The sequence below is a fragment of the Petaurus breviceps genome, unplaced genomic scaffold (assembly GCF_028583685.1).
Source record: "Petaurus breviceps papuanus isolate PSGF00001 unplaced genomic scaffold, PetGlider_PUasm1.0 90638, whole genome shotgun sequence".
In the NCBI taxonomy this organism is placed as follows: domain Eukaryota; kingdom Metazoa; phylum Chordata; class Mammalia; order Diprotodontia; family Petauridae; genus Petaurus; species Petaurus breviceps.
Genome location: NW_027187295.1, coordinates 2,133,839 through 2,157,478, shown reverse-complemented (window position 1 = coordinate 2,157,478; position 23,640 = coordinate 2,133,839). Strand labels below are relative to the sequence as shown.

General features: G+C 37.6%; 1 protein-coding gene across 1 annotated transcript in view; it reads right to left on the bottom strand.

The window, feature by feature from the left end:
- Positions 1-23,640, bottom strand: part of ZNF804A (zinc finger protein 804A) — a 460,506-nt gene that overhangs the window by 46,732 nt on the left and 390,134 nt on the right. The gene's annotated exons all lie outside the window — the stretch shown is intronic.

Here is a 23,640-nt window from a genome sequence, read left to right as displayed (position 1 = left end):
TTTTTTTTTTCCTCCAAATCAAATGCTTTATTAACTTCTGGTTTACATCATTCATTTCCGCCAGATTTTGAGTTAGAAATTTTCTCCCCATTTTTCCCCTACACACTGCCCCAAAATAGCAATCCCACTGGATATCCCCTCCAACAATCTGCTCTCTCCCATATCTTCTCCCATACCCCTTCGATTTTCCAGTAGGGCATGGTGAATCTCTATGTCCCAGTGCTTGTATATATTCTTTCCCAGTTACATGTAAAATAATATTAATAATAGCGTGTGTGTATATATATATATATATACATATATATATATATATATATATATTGTAATTTTTTTTTCAAATGCTTTATTAACTTCTGGTTTACATCATTCATTTCCACCGGATTTTGAGTTAAAATTTTTTTCCCTGTTTTTCCCCTACCCACTGCCCCAAAATAGTGGTCCCACAGGATATCCCCTCCTCCAATCTGCTCTCTCCCATATCTTCTCCCATACCCCCTTCGACTTTTCCAGTAGGGCATGGTGGATCTCTATGTCCCAGTACCTGTATATCTTATTTCCCAATTACATGTAAAATAGTATTAATAATAGTATATCTATCTATCTATCTATATTTTAAACATTTGATTTTAAAACTTTGAATTCCAGATTCATTCCCTTCCTCCCTAGTCACCCACCCTTACTGGGAAGATAAGCAATTCAGTATAGGTTGTACATGTGTACCTATGAAAAACATTTCCATAGTAGATATGTTGTAATTTATATTTGCTTTTTATATTTATAAAAATATATAAATTTATAAAGACTATATTTCCCTGCCTCCTATCCCACCTCCCACTAGCTCTAGTCTCTACTTTTATCCTGTCCCTTTTCAGAAGTGGGTGCATCAAACTTCCCTCCCTCCCAGCCTTCCCTTCCTTCCACCATCTCCCTTCTCATACCCTTTCTCCCTACTATCCTGTAGGGTGACATACCCTATTTAGTGTGTATGTCATTCCCTCTCTAAGCCAAATTCAATGAGAATAAGGTTGGCCCATTCCCTTTTGCCTTCCTATTCTTCCCCTCCATTGTAACCATTTTCCCTTGCCTCTTCTATATGAGATAGTTTACACCATTCTGTCTCTCCCCATCTCCTCTCATTATATTCTTCTCTCACCTCTTAATTTTACCTTTTAAGTATCATCCCTTCCTATTCAATTGGTCCTGTGCCCTCTATCTATGTATACCTGTAAACATATATACACACATTCACATATGTATTCATATACCCTCATATACATATATATATATATATATATATATATGTCCCTATTCCCTTCAACTATTTTCATACTGAGAAAAGTTTCATCAGTTACAATTATCATTTTTCATGTAGGAATGTAAACAGTTCAACTTTGATAAGTTCCTTATGATTTCTTTTCCCCGTTTATCTTCTCATAATCTTCTCTTACTTCTTGTATCTAAATGTCAAATTTTCTATTCAACTCCGGTTTTTTCATCAAGAATGCTTGAAAATCCTCTATTCCACTGAATGACCATATTTTCCCCTGAAACACGAAACTCAGTTTTGCTGGGTAGGTGATTCTTGGTTTTAATCCCAGCTCCTTTGACCTCCGGAATATCATATTCCAAGCCCTTTGATCCCTCAGTGTAGAAGCTGCCATATCCTAGGTTATCCTTATTGTGTTTCCACAATATTCAAATTGTTTCTTCCTGGATGCTTGTAATATTCTCTTCTTGATCTGGGAATTTTGGAATGTGGTTATAATATTCCCAGGAGTTTTCTTTTTGGGATCTTTTTCAGGAGGCAATTGGTAGATTCTTTTAACCTCTATTTTGCTCTCTGGTTCTAAAACATCAGGACAATTTTCCTTGAGAATTACTTAAAGCATCATTTCTAGTTTCTTTTTATTGATCATGGCTTTCAGGTAGTCCAATAATTTTTAAATTCTGTCTCCTGGATCTCTTTTCCAGTAGATCTAGAACTTAGAGAAAAAGCATCTCAGTGGTTTTTCCAATGAGATTTTTCACATTGTCTTCTATTTTTTCATTTGTTTGGATGTATTTAATAGTATCTTGATTTCTCATAAAGTCACTAGCTTCCATTTGCTCCAATCTAATTCTGAAGAAATGATTCTCTTCAGTGAGCTTTTGAGATTCTTTTTGCATCTGGCAAATTTGGCTTTTTAAGGCATTCTTCTCCTCATTGCTTTTTTTTGAGCCTCTTCTGCCAATTGAGTTAGTGTATTTTTTAAGTTGCTATTTTCTTCAGTCAGGTTGTTGACTCTCATTTCGTAATTTTCTTGCATCATTCTCATTTCTCTTCCCAATTTTTCCTCCACTTCTCTTATTTGCTTTTCAAAATCCTTCTTAAGGTCCTCTCTAGCCTGTAACCAGCTTGTATTTTTCTTTGAAGCTTTTGTTACAGGAGTTCTGACTTCACTGTCTTCCTCCTGTTCCATACTTTGCTCCTTTTTGTCTCCAAAATAGGAGTGTAAAGTTGGGTTGCTCTGCTTGTTTTGCTTCCTTTGTTTGCTCATGTTGCCACTCAATTACTTGACTTTTGGGCTTTTTGACACAGTAGGACTCTGCCACCAGACAGGGGAACTTCTGTCCCAAACACTGGGGTTTTCTTAGCTGCCAGAGGTATTAGTTGGGTGCCCTCTCTGAAACCTCCACACGTTCTGGCAAGCTGGTCACACACCGCAGGACCTCCACCGTAGACCACAATCCAGATCCAAGCAGGTTAAAGCAAGAGTGATTACCCCTCAGCCTTGTTGCTTGGTACCCCTACAGTCTGCAGGCCAGGAGCTGAATGAGCTATATGGCTGTGGCTGCAGGGCTGTGGAGCCTCAGCAGCTTCTTGCCCCCCAGGGCAAGAATCCAACGCTCTTCCAAGTACTGGATCCCAAAGTCTACGCCGCACTGACCTCTCACTTTGTCCTTAGCATCTATGTGTTGATAATTCTGGAAACACCCACAGCTGCTCATGATCTGAAGTCCCTCCAGCCAGTCATTGGTCAGGCCCACCCTTGGTCTAGAACATCCATCTGACATGGGGCTGGGGTCAGTTCCCAGAGCACTGCTGGACGCTTGCTGCTGGGCCTGTCAGGCTTTCCTCAGTGGGAGGTTAGCTTCTCTGTGTCATTTTGTGGGTTCTGTAGCTCCAAAGTTTCTTCAGTCACCTTTTACATAAATTGGGGGAGGTGGAAGTCAGAGTCCTGCAGAAGTCCTGTTTCTACTCTGCCATCTTGACTCCCACAAGTGCATTCTTAAATATCAGAAAAAGAAGGGTAAAAGTGATGGGCTACTGGTACCATTTCTTTTTATATATAGTGAAGGTTTCCTAATTTGAGATTATGGTTTTCTTCTACCTTGCTCCCATCCTATCCCACAAGTTTCTATAAAATTCAAAGGGATATAGAGAAAATTTTAAAAGGAACACTGGGATGTAACTACGGTACTAGAAGCACTTTCATGGGGGGGGGCGAGGTGGAAGAATTAAATGACTTTATATAATAGCTGAATGTTCACAGTTAGGCAAATATTACAAATATCTCTGTATCTGATCCTAACTTAAAAAGGATTGCATTGTTGAAAATTGTTTTAACTCACCTTGTGTTGCTTAAATTGCCTTGAATACATTCATGAGAGAGAGTTAACGGAGCAGTCATTGTTAATCTAATTTTTTAAAAAAAGTACACTTCAGCAAAGAATGAAAATTTCTCTTTTGAGAATTAATTTAAAATGAAGACCTTAAAAAATGAAGTAAAATAAAAGATATATGTACTATTGATTCCTTTCATTGTGTGTAGTAGTGTCACTTGGTTTTGAAAAGATACATTTTAAACATTGTATAATCAGTAGGCTTAGGTATAAATCTCAAGGTAAATAAATGGCAATGATCATTACATATATGTTCATATGTGTATATTAATTTTTGCCTATATATCAGGCAAAAATTATTTTTTTAATTTTTTAGCAAAGGACTGTTTTCTGCTTACTTTGATGAATAGAAAGTAAATATAATCCCTTGTGAATGGGTAAATCTTATCTATTTATTTCTGTCCTTATTAAAATGAGTGCTTAGATGTAGGCTTAGGGATTTTATGTTTTTTGTTTTTGTTTTGTTTTATTGTTTTATTTTTTTGACAAAACCTTTCTTTTCATCAATGCTTTGCTATTCCTTTGAAAACTGTTATTATTTCAGAACTATAGACATTTTCTTTTTTCTGCCTTTAATTATCTACTCTATACTGATGATTTCTAAATCCATGTATTTTCCCAGAGTGGCAGCCCTATATATTTTATTACCTGGTAGACATCATCAGGATGCCCCACTGGATGGCAATATTTCCAAAACTGAACAAATCATATTCCTTCTCTTCTTTACTTTTTCTGATTCAAACTTCTCTAGTTATGTAATCACCCTTCCAGCAAAGCATTTTCAAAATTCAATTTTTCTTATTGTTTTCCCTCCCCCACAGCACACCCAAACAATTCACTATCAAATACTATCAGTTTATTTTATTTTATTTTTTAAAAGCAATCAGGGTTAAGTAACTTGCTAAAAGTTACACAGCCAGGTGTTTCTGGGTAGGTGCTAAGTGTCTGAGCCCGGGATTCGATCTCCAGGTCTTCTCAACACTGGAGCCGGTGCTCTTACTCGCTGTGCTACCTTGCCGCCCCTATCAGTTTATTTTAAATGCAGTTATTGTTGTTTCTTTTACATCAACTACATTTTCTTATTTTTTCCCTCCACCTTCCCCTCTCAAAAAGCCATCCCTTATAACAAGGAATTAAAAGTGGAAAAAGTAGAAAAAGTAATCAAAAGTAAAATACAGATTGCAACCCATTCATTTCTTTTCTTCCTTTATAAAATCTGTCCATATCTTTCTATAAATTTTTCCAGAGAAAAGTGTTCTCAATTTATGGGAAAATTTTCTCTACTTCTGTTTACATTTCTTAGATACATTATAGCAGTCCAGCTGCCCTAGTTTTCTTTGCTCTTACTGCTTCATCAATCTACCTCCTTTCCCAGCTATACAAAGCTTCAATGTCTTTAACGATTGTTCTTTCAAGCAAATTATTATTAATCATATACTACAGCCTATCTATTCTCTCTGTGTGTTGATTGCCCTTTGAATTTACTGCAGTTTTAATATTTTAAAAATGGTGGGATTCTCTACTTGCAGTCACATGGAAAAACTGGGAAAATGTCCAATTAAATTTGTTGGGGAAGCAGAATGAATCCATTGAAAGTGGTTCCTATGATTTTTTCAAATACAAATTCTCTATTAACTTCTATTTACAGTTTGAATTACATTTAGTCTCATAGAATAGCTATTTGTATAAATATCTTTACCTTTTATATTAAAACATACTACATTAAAACCAAATGCAAGTCTTCCCTTGTTAATATTTGTATCCTCCACAGCACCTAGCACAAAGCTTTGAAAATGACTAAGTGATCATTGATGATGAACGAATGAATGTTTTTTCCTCTCTGTTTTTAAAAGGATAAGGATTGGATCAGATTTCCCTAGCAAAAGAAACTCTAGGATGAGGAAACTCTCTTTTCCCAATGCATAGCATCATCTTCTCTGAAGATTATAGTCTTAGAAAGAATTGTCTAGACAATTGAAATATTATTTTCTTAAAAATTACTTTTGAATAAGTATACACTCCCCAAAGTAGTTGTTAATGAATTAATATCAAATAATAGCTACATTAGGTCAACTTGTGTGATGACAATGATGATTATCATGTTAACCTACATTTACTTTACACATTACCACTAATATTAAAATACGTCTCATATGTTCTTTACAACAATCCACTGAGGCAGATACCACAAGTATCACTGCCCGCATATTTCTGATAAAGAAACTAAGGCCAAAAAGGTCAAATATTCAATTTGGGATTCATGAATTGGGAAGGGCTTGAACTAGATAATCTTGCATATCTAGCTCTAAAATTCTATTATCTGTTCAGGATCAAATAGCTAGGAAGTGACAGAACTGGGAAATGAACAAAGATCTTCTGAATTTAAGTTCAGGGATCTTTCTGCTAAGCCTCTTGAACAACCTTTATAATTGGTCCATATTTTAGATTAAAATAAATGTTTATCAATCACATGAAAAAATCTACTTAAAATCCCCAGTTTATTTGTACACTACTGATTTATTAATGTAGTAGGTAGTCCTCCCTCACTGCCAACATCACTTGGAATATAGTCATTTGCCATTATAGGTGAGCTCAAGGTCTCCCATTGGCCAGGTAGCAGCAGTTGGAGGTAATTGGTGATAAAGAAAGAAACAGACTATGGATGAAAACATTCCTTTTGGTATTTGGGCTCTGTTCAGTGAAGGTGAGGGAATTAATTAGCAGCCTTCCAAAAACTACTTATATCCCAAAGAGGTTTGGATATTAGCCTCCCTACTGACTGTGTTAGGAGCAATACATTAGTAACTCTGCAATACATGTTACAATTCCTTTAGGATTAGCAATGCCTCTTCTATATGAAAATAAACTTGTTCATATCTGATTCATGTTTACATATTGGGTACTTTTAAAAATCCCCTTCTTTCCCCCCAAACTAAAACCAAATATGAAATCATCATTGGAGTGCCCAGGGTAGAGATAAACATGAGAATGAGAATTGGGGATCTCCATGCCTGTAAGGAAGTCACCCTCCACACAAATGAACCTGGGGCCTAACTGCCTGGCTGAGCGCAATGCAGAAAGAAAAGGCCGCCTCGGTCCCGTGAGGCCCCATAGCGGCTGCCCTCCGAGCTTGTCATAGACATCTAAAAATCTTATTTTTTTTTTTTTTACTAATGTCATGGTCAACTTGAACAAATTCCTAACAGCAATCATCATAGAAAAAAATGCCAAATGCACATTTCAAATATACATTAATGTTGGCTTCTCTCCAGGATAAAACACCTTGTGTTAAGTAAAAGAAATCTAAATTAAAAGTACCTTGTGGTTATAAAAGAAATATAATATTAAATACTTATCTCCCAAAAATTACGATTATATTATTCTGATTTAGTTTCCAATAAAACATAGGTAACATTACGTTTTAAACTAAGTCAATATGTAGTCTGCAGGAATTTTTATGTACTGGACTATATGACTTCTGAGGTCCTTACTACTTCTAGATCCATTATCCTTTGGTGATACTCAATAGTCAATAAACATTTATGAAGCACCTACTATGTTCCAGATATGGCGCTCTAAGCACTGGAGACAGTCAATAAAAATTCTCTCCCACAGTTATATTATCCCTTCATTTCCCACATTCACTTTCCACTGCATGTCTTTCTTTATTTGTGCTGCTCCCCTCACAGGGATGCTCTAATACCTTCCTCTCCCACCTATCATTTAAGGTCCAATCTCAATTGCTTTTATGAAGCTTTATCTGACTGCTGCTGTGTTGCTTAGGGCATAGGAGGTACTCAATAAATAAACAAATAGGCATCATGTTTTAAAGATGCAAAGCACTTTACACTTTTCCTCATTTGATCCTCACAATAATTCTGCAAAATAAGTACTTTTATTACCCCTATTTTACATATAGAGGAGCCAATTGAGGACTACAACAATTAAGTGACTTTCCTGAATCACATAGCTAGTAGGTGAGTGAGGCAGTATTTAAGTTCAGGTTTTTGTTTTTTTTACTCCAAATGTATCTATCCACTAGCCCTGTTATCTCTCTCTATGCTTACCATAATCAGAAGGCAAGAAGTGAACAGCACATCACACTGACCAAGTCCCCATATACCTAATTATGTATAAGCACTCTGTTTTCATATCTCTGTAAGTGCCATGCAATTAGGAAACATTTTTATATGTGCAACATCTGGTATTAGAAGGCAGAAACCAAACTTTTGGTGGAATGGAGTTTTCCTAATATTCACCTTTCTACTGACAGCCCTTTTATTTCTATGCATAATATATTTTATTGGAAATAAATTTTAATAATACAAAAATATCTCTTCCCAACAAAAATCCCTCTCCTAACTACTCATATGCAATGCACTAGATTCAATGTGAGGTAGATGTCATTCCACATCAGGCTATACTGATGTTTAAAAATTCCTAGGTATATAAATTCATTTCCCTTGCAGGTCCCGTTATCCAAAGTTGACTAAATGGTCCTACTTTTCAGGGGTTTTTAAGGCTATAAAATTGCTGAGTCCAGCAAACTGGAAATTTCACCATGATCACAAGCATGAAACCATCTGAACAAGAGCAATCTGGCCAGGCTGCAAACTTTAAGATATTTTTTGTGGGTTTCAGCAAAAGTCTACAGAGTACTTCATAAATAATGAATTCAGTTAAAAGGGAAAGAAGAACATAATTAGCACCCTGTTTATACTATTAATTTTACTTGCTGTAGGGGAAACTAACAAAGAGATGGCAAGTTTTTGCCTTCTTTAGAGCAAGAATGGAGCTTGGGAATGAGTATATGTATGTGCAAGAGGGAAACTGTTGGAATAGAAAAGGTACTTTATGGGTGCGGACATAATAGACAGATTGAATTAATGCTAAGTAGATTGGAAGGCCGCCAGAGACTTGGGAGAACCAGACTGGGAGAGATGCCACAGGTACTACATAGAGTTCAAGTTATATTCTTGTTCCCCAAGCTAAAGGAACTAGTGGTAAAAAGGCATGCATCTTGGAAATGGAGACAGCACCCAATGCAGCTATTTAACTGGCAGCAGAGAGCTCTTCAGTGGCCATAGTTAAGAGAAATACTGAGGTGGGAGAGAATCAGGAACTGGAGGAAGGTGTTGGAGAAAGGGAGCAATGAGCAATAAGGCCTGGAACCAAGAAAACACAGAAGCAAACTCAGATTTTTGCCTTTTCTGGAGCTGTGAATTATGTGGATTGATTGAGAGGGGAGAAGTTTGAACATAGGTCAAATTTATACAACTGTCTACTAGTCCACCTAGCTATAGAGGGCAATGTTTTGAATGGAGAGTGCCTTATGGGAAGTAGGAGTATATTTTTTCTTTGGGGTTGACTGTGGAAGAAGGAAGAGATAAGTATGACAATGTCACAACTCTGGGTGCCTCTAAGAATGGTGGCGCCCTCAGTGGAGGTTGGGATGTTTAGAGGAGGGCACTGGAATTTGGAGAGGCGGGAGATGAGTTGTTTTGGATATATGAAATTCGAGATGGCCTACTATACATATAGGTGATATTTTGCAGGCAGATGTGTATACCGGGGAATTCAGGCAACAGATTAAATTTGGCTTTTTACATTTGGGAGTCACAAATGAATTTTTTGAAAGTTTTGTTAGCCTGAAGGCCCTTTTCAGAGGAATAAAATAAACCAGCTATTCAAGTGACTAAAGTTTCTCTCAGTGTGGGGCACAAACTAGAAAGATTTTGTGAGGCATCTTCAGAGTTGTGCTCAGATACTCCTGGGAAGTTTTCAAGTCAAGTGAACTTATATTTTATTAAGTGCTTACTATATGCCAGGTACTGTGGTAGACCCTGGGGATTTAATAGCAAAGAAAAAAAAAAAGAAGTGGTTCATGCTTTCAAAGAGTTTACAGCCAAACAGGGGAGACAAAATCAAATAACTGTGTAAAAAACAAGTCATTTATAGGTTAAATTGGAGATGTTAGAGGAAAAACACTAAAGATTCAGGAGGATTGGGAAGGGTTTCTTGAAGAACATAGGGCTTTACAGAAATGTGAAGCTAGTCAGAAAAGCCATGAGATAGACATAAGAGCAAAGGAGAATTCCCTCATGAAATTCCCTCATTGCATGTGGGATAGCCAGTGAAAATGCCCAGAATGTTGTGTTTAAGGAACAGCATGGCTGCTAGTAGTACAAAAGTACATACTAGGGAAATGAATAAGAATTTACTGAGCACCTACCATATTCCAAGGTTGTAAATGTGCCGGTATCATGATAAGTACTTTAAAAATACTGTTTCATTTGATCCTCACAGCAACCATATGAGGTACGTGCTATTATTATTCTCATTTTACAGTTGAGAAAACTGAGGCCCAGAGAGCTTTGAACTCATATTTTTCTGATGCCACCTGTGCAACTTAAACTGCCTCTGGCACCAATAGGCATTTAATAAAATTTATTGAATTGTTGCATTGAAATGTAAGTTTAGTTAATGATGAGATGTTGGATTCTGTAAGTACAGCATATTTTAAAGTATAACGTATTTTTATATACATTTCTTTTTATACTCACAATAACCCAAAGAGATAGAATAGGGTTGTTGGGGTTTTTTAGCCCTATTTTAAGGATGAGTAAACTGACTTTCAGAGAGGTTACTTGATTTGTCTTTGGTTACATAGGCAAATATTGGAAATATCTTGTCCCAAGGCTACTGCCAATATTAACACTCTACAGGATAATAGATTTAGAGTTGGAGGAATACTCATTGATCATTTCTAGACCAAGCCTCTAATTTTACAGAAAAGAAAATGCAGACCCAGAAAGGGGGCATGATTTTCACAGTCATATAGTACTAAGCCAAAGAGCCCATATTTTAATCCAGGTCTTCTGACATCAAATCAAGTGGTCTTTGTACTTTATCAACATGGCCTCAATGAAGCCTGGGTGACACAAAAAAAGACAAAAGGCAGTTCCTGCCCTTGAGGAGTTCACAATCTACTGAGGGATACAACATCAAACAAATCTGTACAAACAAGCTATATCCAGGATAAATAGGATATAATCAATAGGGAGAAGATATTAGAACTAAGAGGAGTTAAGTAAGACTTCTTATAGAAAGTGGGATTTTAGCTGGGACTTGACATAAAAAAGATAAGCCAAGAGGTGTAGATGAGAAGGCAAAGTATTCTAGGCATGGTAGGCAGCCAGAGACCATTCTCAGAGGTCGTTGTCACTGAATTAATAACAAGGAGGTGAGGGGAGCAGGAATATAAGATGTAAGAAGGCTAGAAAGGTATTAAACGTTAGGTTATGAAGATCTTTGAGGCTTTGATTGCCAAAAACAGTGTTTTCTTTTTCATTCTAAAGATAAGGAGCCACTGTTGTTTATGGAATAGTGCAGTGATATAGTAGGATTTGTGCTTGAAGAAAATCACTTTGCCAGCTGAAAGGAGGATGCATGAGAGTGGGGAGAGACTTGTGGCAGGAAGAACAATTAATAGTTTGGGGATACAAGGAAGATACTTCACCAATGGGGTGGGAATAACACAGGAGAGAAGAGGATATATCCCAGAGATGTTGCAAAGGTGAAATCAACATACCTGGCAAATAGTTTGGATATGGAGGACTAAGAAATAGTGAGGTATCGAGGGCCAGTCTCTGACCTGGTCCATAAATGGGAAGAGTCTGATCCAGGATTTTTCCCAAGGCAACTCCCTGTGAAAGCTATATTATGTCTTAAGATTGGCTCACCATCTCTTCCTGACTTGCAGGAGTTTAGGACATGATAACTGAGCAGTGACCCAGACATAGATGCATGCAAGGGAACAAGGATATTAAAACATATGGATTTATGTAACTGAACAAGAACATTAAAACATACAGATGTGCGTAAATGAACAAGGACATTAAACATTGTCTCATGGAAACCTAAGAGATGATTGCTTTATATTCATTATAGAAACCCTGCTCTTTGATCAATAAATGGGAACTGCCTGGCTCGTGTCCAATCATTCCACACTCTTTGGTTTGGTCTGTGCCCATTTTGATGCAGGCATCAGTGAGGAACCAAGGATGACTTGTCGATTTATAGCCTGAGAGACTGGGAGGATAATTGTTCTGTCTTCAATAATAGAGCCATTTGGTAGGGGGTATAATTTAGGGATAAAGATAGTGAGTTCAGTTTTGGACATGTTCAGTTGAAGATGCCTACCAGATCAAGTATGAGATATTTGAAGGACAATTATAAATGTGAGGCTAGATCACTAACAGAGAAATGTGAAATAAGCATATCTGAGGTTTCACTTTATACCCATCAGATTGGCAAAGTTGACAAAAATGGAAAATGACAAATAGTACATTGACTGTGGGAAAACAGGTAACGCATACATTTTTGGCAGAGTTGTGAGCTCTAGTCCTTCTGGGAAGTAATTTGGAACTATACTTCAAAAGTAATTAAACTATGCATGCCCAGTCATACTGGTGGGGTCAGAGTTGGGAGAACTGGTTCATATTTGAAAGAATTCACTTAGACTTTCTCTATAGCCAGTGGGAGCTTTATTGATGCAAAAGCATAAGGGCCTGAGAATTAGCAAGGAGTTAAACAAGGGCACTGATAGAGGAAAAGGAGCAGACTTATAAAGACAGAAAGCTACACAATCTGTTGGATGATAATGAAATTTTTAGGGTTTCTAATTGGGGCTGGAGATTTAGGAAAAGGATGAGGAAGATGGATGACACAAGATAAGGGAGACAAGGGAAATTTTATGACCCAGGAATTCCATGGTCCAGGACAAGGGGGAAGTTTTATTGTATTTCAAGATAAGGGAAGAGACTTTAGGATGCCCTCAAGTTCAGGAGGGCCTCCCAAGGTACTGAAAAAGCAACCCTTAAGGCACCTTTGTATCCACATCATTTCCTTGCACAACCACTAGGCAGGAGAATTCTTTCATGAAAAAGGGAAGAAGGACATTGTTTTCAGTAGATGCTTCCTGCTAAACAGGGGCAAAGAGTTCATTTCAGGGGCTGATAATAGGCTAACAAGAGTTGTTCAGCATGGGGGTGCAGAATGGTATTCTAAAAGTTGAAAGTGGAACTTCTGCAGGTGAGAAGACACTAAGAAGACCAGGAGGTTAAACAAGAATGGGCAACATATAAGAACTTGTAAAATAATTAATAGTGGGGTCAGAATGGGGGAAAGAAGGGAGAGGAACCACAACCATTAGAAGAAGATAGGGGGAGATACCAAGCTGCAGTGAATGTCTTGCATCCAAGAGGCCGCCTGTAATATTCTTTAAATTCTCAAAGTATAAATTCCATTTAGAGTCTCCACGGAATAGTGGGGGCACTATGGGGAGTATCCTGGCAATGATGTTGACATACCCAGCAATCATGTACTGTGCCTTGCCCCACAGAGTTCCATATTAGAATTAAGGTATTAGACTTCCAGTCCGGGGAAGGAGGACTAACCCTAGGCACAGGGTGGGATTTAGGAATCGGAGGACTACAAACAGAATTGGTTCAGGGTGGGGCCCAGAACACAGCATAGGTAGAAAGCACACAGGCAAGTCCCCATTGTAAGGGGTGTTAATGCATAGTCTCCTTTGGTCACTTTTCTGGCTGGTCATACCTTGCATCTTATCTCACATCTCACATCCTGCCTCCTGCTTACTTTATCTGCCTCAACACTCCTGTCTGCCTCACCATCCACACAAATGCTTTTGACAGTGGGAAAAATGAGGGGTCTCTGCCTGAGTGGGGGTGGGGAGGGGGGTAAAATGAAGCTGAAGCAGCATCCAGGGGAGGAAAAGAATGTGGAACAAGTTTCTTTGTTGCATGACCATTCCAGGTGGACAGCTGATAGTCCAGGAGACACAAATTTCACAGACAAGTTCAATATGCAGAGCCCAAATAGAGAATAGAGGAAAGCAAAGAAAGAAACCAAGAGCCCCAAGACGCTATTATTTACTTTTTATTTTATCAGAAGTTTGTAATCTCATTCCAATTCCTTTAGGAGGATCAGATATTGTTGAGGATCCAATTATGTACATGTAAATATAAGTAACAACACTTTGCTGGAAGAAGCTTTCTACCCTTGAGTTCAATAGTTATACAGATGAATTTACTTATAAGAGACTGGCTATTACTCCAGTTATCATGAAAGACTTGGGAGGATCCATGAGTAATTAATTCCAAAAGAGTGCATCTCAATAAGTTGCTTATAATAAAACATGTTTGTGCCACAGAACACACAATATAAACATGTATCATTTCCACAATAGTAACAAACTTTGAATGAAGTTGACTTTTCCATTAATACAAAAGTATTCTGGGGGAGGAGCCAAGATGGTGGCATAGAAGCAGGAAAACTCCCTGTGCTCCCCCCATAACCACCTCAAATACCTATAAAAAATAACTCTAAACAAACTTTAGGGCTATAGAACCCAAAAAGTGACAGAGAGAAACAAATCTCCCACAGAAGACAGGCTGGTGGGCCAGCCAGAAGGGTACATTGCAGTGTGCTGGGAGCAGAGCCCAGCCCTGCGTGAACCCGTGGTTTTAGCCCTGGGGTGTCTGACCAGCCATGGCTGGAGGGATGTTTGGAAAGTGCATCACCAGCAGCTGTGGCAGTTTCCAGAACTGTCAACCCATAAATACCAAAGACAAAGTGAGAGGTCAATGGACTTTGTGAACAGGGGTTCCAGGAGTACGGTCTGGCCTCTGCCCCCTGGAAGGAGAAGCAGCTGAGGCATGGTGGCCGCTGCAGACCTTTTGGCTTGAAGATTGTAAGGGGACAAAGCAACCATACTGAGGGGGTAATTGCTATTGATTTAACCTGCTTGAATCTGTATTGCAGTCTAGGGTGAAGGTTCTAGGGCAGGTTACCAGGTGCCAAAGCTGATGGAGGCTTCAGAGAGGGCAGCCAACTAATTGCTCCAGCATGTGAAAACCCCAGCAATCTGGGACAAAGCTGGAACAGAGTTCTACTGTGGCAAAAAGCTCAAAAGTCAAGTAATTGAGTGGCAACATGAGCAAGCAAAGGAAGCAAAGAAAGCACAGCAATCCAACTTTGGATTCCTTTTTGGGGGACAAAAATGATCAAAACATGGAATAGGAGGAAGAAAACAAAGTCAGAAATCCTACACCATAAGCTTCCAAGAAAAATATGAATTGGTTACAGGACATAGAGGAGCTTAAGAAGTATTTTGAAAACCTAAGAAGAGAAGTGGAAGAAAAATTGGGAAGAGAAATGAGAATGATACAAGAAAATTATGAAATGAGAGTCATCAACCTGACTGAAGAAAATAACACCTTAAAAATAGATTAACTCAAATGGCAAAAGAGGCTCAAAAAGGCAATGAGAAGAAGAATGGCTTAAAAAGCCAAATTTAAGGGAGGGTAGGTGGCACAGTGAATACAGCACCAGCCCTGAAGTCAGGAGAACCTGAGTTCAAATTGGGCCTCAGACATTTGACACACTTATTAGCCATGTGACTTTGGGCAAGACACTTAATCCCAATTGCCCTCCAAATAGCAAAAAAGAAAAAAAAGCCAAATTTGTCTGATGGAAAAAGAGTATCAAAAGCTCACTGAAGAGAATAATTCCTTCAGAATTAGACTGGAACAAATGGAAGCTAGTGACTTTATGAGAAATCAAGATACTATTAAACAGATCCAAACAAATGAAAAAATAGAAGGCAATGTGAAATATATCTTTGGGAAAACCATTGACCTGGAAAATAGATACAGGAGAGAGAATTTAAAAATTACTGGACTACCTGAAAGCCATGATCAAAAAAAGAACCTAGAAACCATCCTTCAAGAAATTCTCAAGGAAAATTGCCCTGATCTTTTAGAACCAGAGGGCAAAATAGAGGTTGAAAGAATCTTCCTATCACTTCTTGGAAAAGATCCCAAAAAGAAAACTCCTAGGGATATTTTAGCCAGGTTCTGGAGTTCCCAGATCAAGGAGAAAATATTACAAGCAGCCAAGAAGAAGCAATTTGAATATTGTGGGAACACAATCATGATATCACAGGATCTGGCACCTTCTACATTGAGGGATTGAAGGGCTTGGAATATGATATTCTGGAGGTCAAAGGAGCTGGGATAAAAGCCAAGAATCACCTACCTAGGAAAACTGAGTTTCATGTTTCAGAGGAAAATATGGTCATTCAATGAAATAGAGGACTTTCAAGCATTCTTGATGAAAAAACCAGAGTTGAATAGAAAATTTGACATTCAGATACAAGAAGCAAGAGAAGCATGAGAAGGTAAACAGAGAAAACAAATCATAAGGAACTTATCAAAGTCAAACTATTTACATTCCTGCATGGAAAAAGGATAATTGTAACTTAAGAAACTTTTCTCAGTATGAGAATAGTTGAAGGGAATAAAAACATGTATATATATATATTTATATTTATATACATAATGTATACATACATGTATATACATCTATGTAGGAGCATATATGGGCCTAGGAATACATATGTGAGTGTAAGTATGTATATATAATATGTGTACAGGTAGGTATACATAGACAGAGGCACAGGATCAGTTGAAGAGAAAGGGATGATACTTAAAAGGTGAAATTTAGAGGTGAGAGAGGAATATAATGAGAGGATATGGGAAGAGACAGAATGTGGTAAACTATCTCATATAGAAGAGGTAAGGGAAAACTGTTACAATGGAGGGGAAGAACAGGAAGGTAAAACGGAATGCGTTAACCTTACTCTCATTGAATTTGGCATATGGAGGGAATGACATACACACTAAATAGTGTATCTTGCCCTACAAGAGAGTGGGGGGAAGGGGATGAGAGGGGGGATACTGTAGAGGAGGGCAGGTTGTGGGGGAGGGAAGTTGGGAGCACACACTGTTGAAAAGGGACAGGGTCAAAGTAGAGAATATAACAAGTGGAGGGCAAGATAGGATGGAGGGAAATATAGTCAACCTTTCACAATATATCCACTATGGAAATGTTTTGCTTAGCTACACATGTACAACCTATATTGAATTGCTTATCTTCCCAGTAAGGGTGGGTGATGAGTGAGGAAAGGAAAGAATCTAGAATTCAAAGTTTTAAAATCAAATGTTTAAAAAAAATACTATTATTATTTTACATGCAACTGGGAAATAAGATATACAGGCACTGGAGTATAGAGATCCATCTTGCCCTATGGGAAAGTAGGAGGGGGAATGGGGGAGGATATAGGAGAGTGCAGATTGGGGGAGGGGGTATACATTGGCATCGCTATTTTGGGGTGGTGGATAGGGGTAATATGGGGAGAAGATTTGTAACTCAAAATCTTGTGGAAATAAATGATGTAAACTAAAAATAAACATAAAATTTAATTTTAAAAAGTATGTTTATTGTTTAATAAACGATAAGCCAGTGATTCCCAAATATTATATGACAATGGTTATATACATGTGTATTTATAACTATATCTCTTTATATGTATAAATATATATATAGAAATGTATATTTTTCTATTCATGTAACTATATAAAGAGAGCACTCTTACATTTTCATTAAACTATCTGCTCAAATTTAAAAAATGTATTCCATAAGTTACCTCCCTTTAAGAAATTTGCACTGAAATTCTTTTCCTCAAAGAGAAGATGTTTCTTATCTAGTTTCAGTGACTAATAGAATAACAGGTCCATCAATGAGTTGTGCCAACACTCAATTATTGCAAAATCATTTTGAAACATTTAAGAACCTTATTCCACACAGATATGTATCTAATGACAGGCAGACTAGGACAAATACCCACTTACTAAGTTCTTTAATATATAAAAAGAAATATAATCTTGGGCTGAATAGCTCAGGTATTAAACACCCATTTTGTTATAGTAGCTCAGATATATCCCAGTCTTATTCTATGGAATAATGAGTCAACATTGTATTTGTACCTTTTTTTCACAAAATTTTTTCCCTTTGTCTAATTATTCCCATATCAATCAGAATGTTCTATTCCAAGGATTTAATCTTTCACATGACTATGCAGGAATACTAATTTACCCAACTGGGGTATAGAATAACTACACATTCAGGATTGAAAACATCAAGATTTCACATTCTTTCATTGTGCTCACATAATTTTCTGACCACTTGTTTTGATTATAGAAATTTGCCATAAAAAGGAAAGGCAAGGACTTATTAGATAAAAAAAACATCACAGTTTTCCCAACCACGCACTAGCAATTCCACCTCAAAGCCAGACTCAGGAATAATCAGTTGAAAAACATTCCTTTTCAAATGTACACAATGGGAAACTGAGCCAGGAGGACTCCATCTTAGGTAAAGGCTAGAAGTCCTCTCAGCTTTTCTAGACACAGATGAAATGTAGGTGCAAGTAAAGTTACACCTGTAGCAGTCACATTCTCTCTGAGTATCTTGTGGCATTTCTCTCACATGGTGGATTATTAACTATTGAATTTTTATGGTCTATCAGACAACTCCATTATAGCCCCAAGAGCTTTAACATCAGATGGCAAATTTCACTAATCAAAACTTTTCCAGGACTCACATCTCAAATTTAAACTTGTCCTCATGCAAAAGTCAATCACTAGAGATAATTTCTATATATTTGAAAATTCTCAGCAAGCCAAATTCCTTGTCTAGGAACTCCATAACCCAAAACAAGCTCTTTGGCAAACTTACAAAATTAAGGAGGATGGAGAGAGATCCCTGAGAAGGGGCTGCCTTATCCAACTATCTCTTCTTAGAGCTGCTATGGGTGGTACTTTGGGCTAGCCCTGAGAACTGCTCTGTATGGGCAGAACCCTTCTTTCCATACAACACACACATAGTAATCAATGACCAACTTTAAGTTTTAGCATTAAAACAACCAGCACTATCTTACAATTTTCATAAACAATAGACAAATTATTTTAGCTCTAACACAAACAATAAACTTCAGATGACATGAATTGAATTTCCATATCATATAAAAATTTTTGATGGAAGAATGGAGTGTCTTAACCAGAGAAGATAATTGCTGGCTTCTTACCTCATGGGAAGTACTTCCAGGCTTTCAGGCCCAGGGGCTCAGGGACATTACCAGAGGGGCCCTCAAAGTAGCTGATGCCTCTTCCCCCTCCCTCCTTTGACCAGGTGAGAGAAGGGGAATTTGGGGGGGGGGGGGAAGGAGGAAGGAAGCTGGGGGGGGGTGAAGAAAGGTGAAACTCTCTTTTCCTAATCTGAACTGGGGTGAGAAAAGTTAATAGAAAAACTCAAGCGCTGTTTTCAGTGGTACTGAGATACCCTCTTGACTCAAGGGAAGGGAGTGGGGGAAAGGAATGAGTAGGGTTGTCAGGAGGTGTTTCAAAACTCCTTAAAGATCAATTGCAAAACCTTAGAATAAGCTAAGCTATTTTTAGCTGTTTAACTTTTCACTTCTACACCCATCCCTTAAAAATGTAGTGAGACAATTCAACCTTTCAGACTGACAGTCACAAGATTAGTGCCCTTTCTTAGGATATCTGAAGCAGGAACTGTCTTTCTCTTGAGTGGGATACCCACTGTGAGGACTTCTCAGAATGAAGAGAGAGAGACAGAGAGAGAGAGAGAGAGACAGAGAGACAGAGAGAGAGAAACAGAGAGACAGAGACAGAGAGAGACAGAGACAGAGGCAGATAGAGACAGAGAGAGACAGAGAGATAGAGACAGAGAGACAGAGACAGAGAAAGACAGAGAGAGAGAGAGAGAGACAGAGAGAGAGAGACAGAGAGAGACAGAGAGACAGAGAGACAGAGAGAGACAGAGAGACAGAGAGACAGAGAGAGAGAGAGACAGAGAGAGACAGAGAGATTAGCTGGAAACCAGAAAGAGACCTTTTGTAAAGACTGGACAGACCAGAGTTCTGGATTCCCTAAGAAAAGTACACAACTCAGAATCCTTCCCTCCTCCCTTCCTGTCACATTAGAATTAAGCTCTTTTGAAGTTTTTCAGGACCCCTCCCTCTTCCTTGCTTTAGCAGTTGCCAAGAGGCATGTACATTTGGATTGGCTATATTCATCTTCCCTGTTCATTGTCTTTTTCCCCCACTCAGATTGTAAGCCCACCTTCTGGCCAATGGGAGCAAGGGACAGTGGGAGGATGTGGCTTGACTGCATTAGGGCTTAAAAACCTTGCTTTGTCCTCTGAAACTTGCCTCCTTCCACTGAACCCCTCTTGGCGGAGGATGTCCTCTTCTCCTGAGAACTGAATAAAGCTTCCTGTTTATCCCTTAGACACATCTGACTTTTAATTTTTGGGTAAGTGGTTTCCTGACCCACACAGTCTGAAAGCACCTTTTTAAGGCTGATTCAAGGACACAACAAATCTAGGAGTGAAACTTAGAAAATTCACAGTAGGTTTGAATATAATTGTTATTCATATCAAATTATTGCAACAAATTAGCTTGCAAATGAAAACTTAATAGGTTTTAAAAATTAAACAAAAAATTTTGCAAACTTTTTTTGTAAAAAGTATTTCCCTTTAAAAAAAAAGTTTTACAATTTATCCTGATGTTAAAAGGAATAAGGGTGATTATTGAGAATTTTATGTCACTTTGGCATTTGTGATACTTAAAACACATTTTATACCATCTTGGTTTCGATAAATCCCAGTCTTTAAGGTTTCCAGCTAATTTATTTTATGAAATATTAGGGATCAATTCCTCATTTTACAGATAAGAAAACTGAGGCAGAAGTTAAATGACTTGCTTAGGGTAACAAGGCTAGAAAGTATCTATCCATTATTCACTGTAGCACCTACATGCCCTTAAAAACCCAAGAATTCTGATAAAAAACAAAGACTAATCATGATTCCAATGAACTCCCGGTGAATCTATCTTCCTGACAGAAGATGGATTCAGGGTATGGGTTTTAGTTCTTTTTCAATATTGAGAGGATTGTTAGTGGAAGAAGGTGGATTTCTTTTTCTTTTTTCAAGAATTGATCAAAGAAAGAACAAATTAAAAAAAAACACCTGTTTATTAAGCACTTAACTGTATGCTAAGTAGTATGTTAAGTATTGAGAATCAAAATACAAAAGTAAAGACAATCTCTGCCCTCATGAAGCTTATCATCTATTAGGGAAACAGTAGGCTTAGAGGCAAGTGGTAGAGGCCCAGAAGGACACTTTGGTTAGAAAGATACAAGTATAATGAATGGGGCTATAGGGAATTAGACAGATACTCCCAATCTAGGAACCATGATAGAGTTGATTTGACCATGGTTCTAGAAATGGAAACTGGCAAGGGGAAATTGAGAGTTAAGAATAGAGTGGTAAGGGGTTGATGTGATTGTTGTGTAGCAGGTGGCCAAAGAGGAGTGAGTGAAGTGAAGCAAATCTGGATCTTCCTAAAAAGTGTTCTGGGGGGGCAAGTCATCAATCAGGAAAGCTAGACACCAGAGTAGAAGCTCCTTCCAACTATGGTCACTGATCTGGGGAGAGAAAAATTAGTAGGGATAGAACCAGATCTAGTCCACTGACATGGAGTATATGATTCTAAGAAAAATCATTTAACTTCTCAGTGCTCTAGACAACACTCTGATACTTTAAATTTCAGAGACAGTGTTAACCTGCATTAATGGAGGGGAATCTCTTATCTGCAAATTCCCTATGAGAAAAAAATGACCTTTCAGGTCTCTGATACTGCCTGTCATAGCTATAACTTTGAAAATTAAACATCTCAATGTATAAATTATGTGAGTAGTAAAAAAATATACAATGAAGCTGTGTCTACAAGGAATTACATATTTTGGTTCATATCATTTAAATACATATTTGTGTATATATGCATATATTTATATATATAATATATGTATGTATTTTACTTATCTACATTGTACACATAGAGACTCATACTCTTAGTAAGGTTGAATGAATTGTTTTTATCTGTGACTTTTTAAAATCTGGGTACAAGAGACTTTTGAGAGAGTGAGGAAAAAAAACTTTTATAAATTTTTTTTATATTTATAGATCTTTCTCTTGGTAATAATTTCAGTCATAGATGTTATACAAAATGAATTTGGTTTCTCCTCTCCTCCTCTTCCCCCCCCTTTATATCTGTGTGAGATGACAATGGTGGTATCAGTAATGTAAATAGAGAAGTTGGGAGGCAAGATGACAAGCTCAGTTTGGGATATATTGGGTTTGACACCCAAATAATCAACAAGGGAATGCCCAGTAGATAGGGGATCTAGTACTAGATCTTTGGTGACAAATCAGACTTGTACATGATTTTTAAAAACAATTCCCCCAAGAACTAATGGACTTCCTCTCTAAAATACCCTGTTCAGTATGTATTTTGTATTTATTCTGTAAATAAATACATGAATGTGATCTCCTTTGAAATATAAACTGCTAAAGTAAAGAGACTGATTTTTTTTTAATCCTGCTGCCTAGAACTTAGTAGGGGCTTAATAAATGTTGTTGACTTGGGGATACCTCATTGTTATACATCATTTTAAGATTCTACAAATAAATGATCATGCACTAACAGTCCCTCCACTTGAGTCTTGGCTTGTAGCTTTTTCAAGTTGAGGAATTTACCATCTGTGAGGTAGCAGACCTTTACATCATGTTGGTCCTCATTGAAAGCATTTGACAATATGATTGAACACATCATGCTAAAAATCATGGAAGCAAGCACGCAGTCTTATTTCACTCCATTGGTGAATGGGAAAGCACAAGAGCATTGTCCAGAACCTAGGCAAGCATGCTATCGTGAAACTGACATACAGTACTGATGAACTTCTCCAGGCAACCAAATTTTAACATAATTTTCCATAAGCCCTCATGACTGATAGTATCAAAAGTCTTGGTCAGATTTACAAACACTGTATATAGATCTCAGTTCTGCTTCTGGCATTTCTCCTGGAGTTGTCAACAACACGTTGACCATTCCTCCACCCTTTGTGAAACCATACTGGTTCTCAGGTAGATGATCATCTTTCAGGTGAAGGATCAGTCTATTAAGGAAGACTCAGGCAAGAATGTTGCCAACAATAACTATGAGAGAGAACCCCCTGTGAATGTCACAGGACAATATATTTCCTTTTCCTTTATATACTACTCTACTAGGAATTATACAAATGACTATTTCCAACTGAGATGCTTCATTTGCAGAAAGAGCTGAACAAGGCTTTAGTGATCATCTCTTTGAGTTTCAGTCTCCTATAATATGAGGTCAAACTAGATGACCTCTGAGTTTCCTTCCAGTTCAAAATCAATAATATCAAGATCTAGTCTAACCTCATTCTAGACTGAGGAAAATAAGTCACGGAAAGGAGAAGAGCCTGGCCCCCTGTGAGTAAATATAGCAAGAGATTATTTTACCATATCTATCCCTCAGATTCTTTGTAATCAATTTAGAATGGTTTCAGTTGTATGGGATATTCTCAAGTAATTTTTTTTACTCAAATAAAATTTAAGATCTCTGTCTTTTTATGAAACAAATAGTGGAAAAAAAATAAAGAACTCTGTTTTCAAAAAATAAAAGTATTGTTTCTCAGATAGAAAAAAAGAGCTATACTGAAACTCTCAGCAATGATGGAGTGTTCTTTTTAAAAGTCATTGCTTTTAACAACCACTTGGGATCTGATCTTAGGCTGAGCCAAAAGGAAGTCAGGAGGTCAACACATATGTTTTTCATCACCCTCAGTATCAGAGCACCATCAATTTGATGGATGCATTCATTAATTTCTTATTTTGGCTCAGGGACTGACCAGGCAACTTTTGAAGCAGCTCTTGTTTAGGCTAACCCCAGAGGAGGAGAAAATGTTACAGATATTTAATTCATGGCTCTAAAGATGCACAGTGAGCAGTTATGTGTATGTACACAAACACACAGAGGTAGCATTTTAAAATGAAATGCTTGTATTTTTGTGTATTCAGTCTGTGTGTGGAAAAAACATTCATGTTGTGAACTTTTGGTATACCACTCTACTAGAAAGCCAATAGAAACTGGAAAACCCATTCATTTCTGAT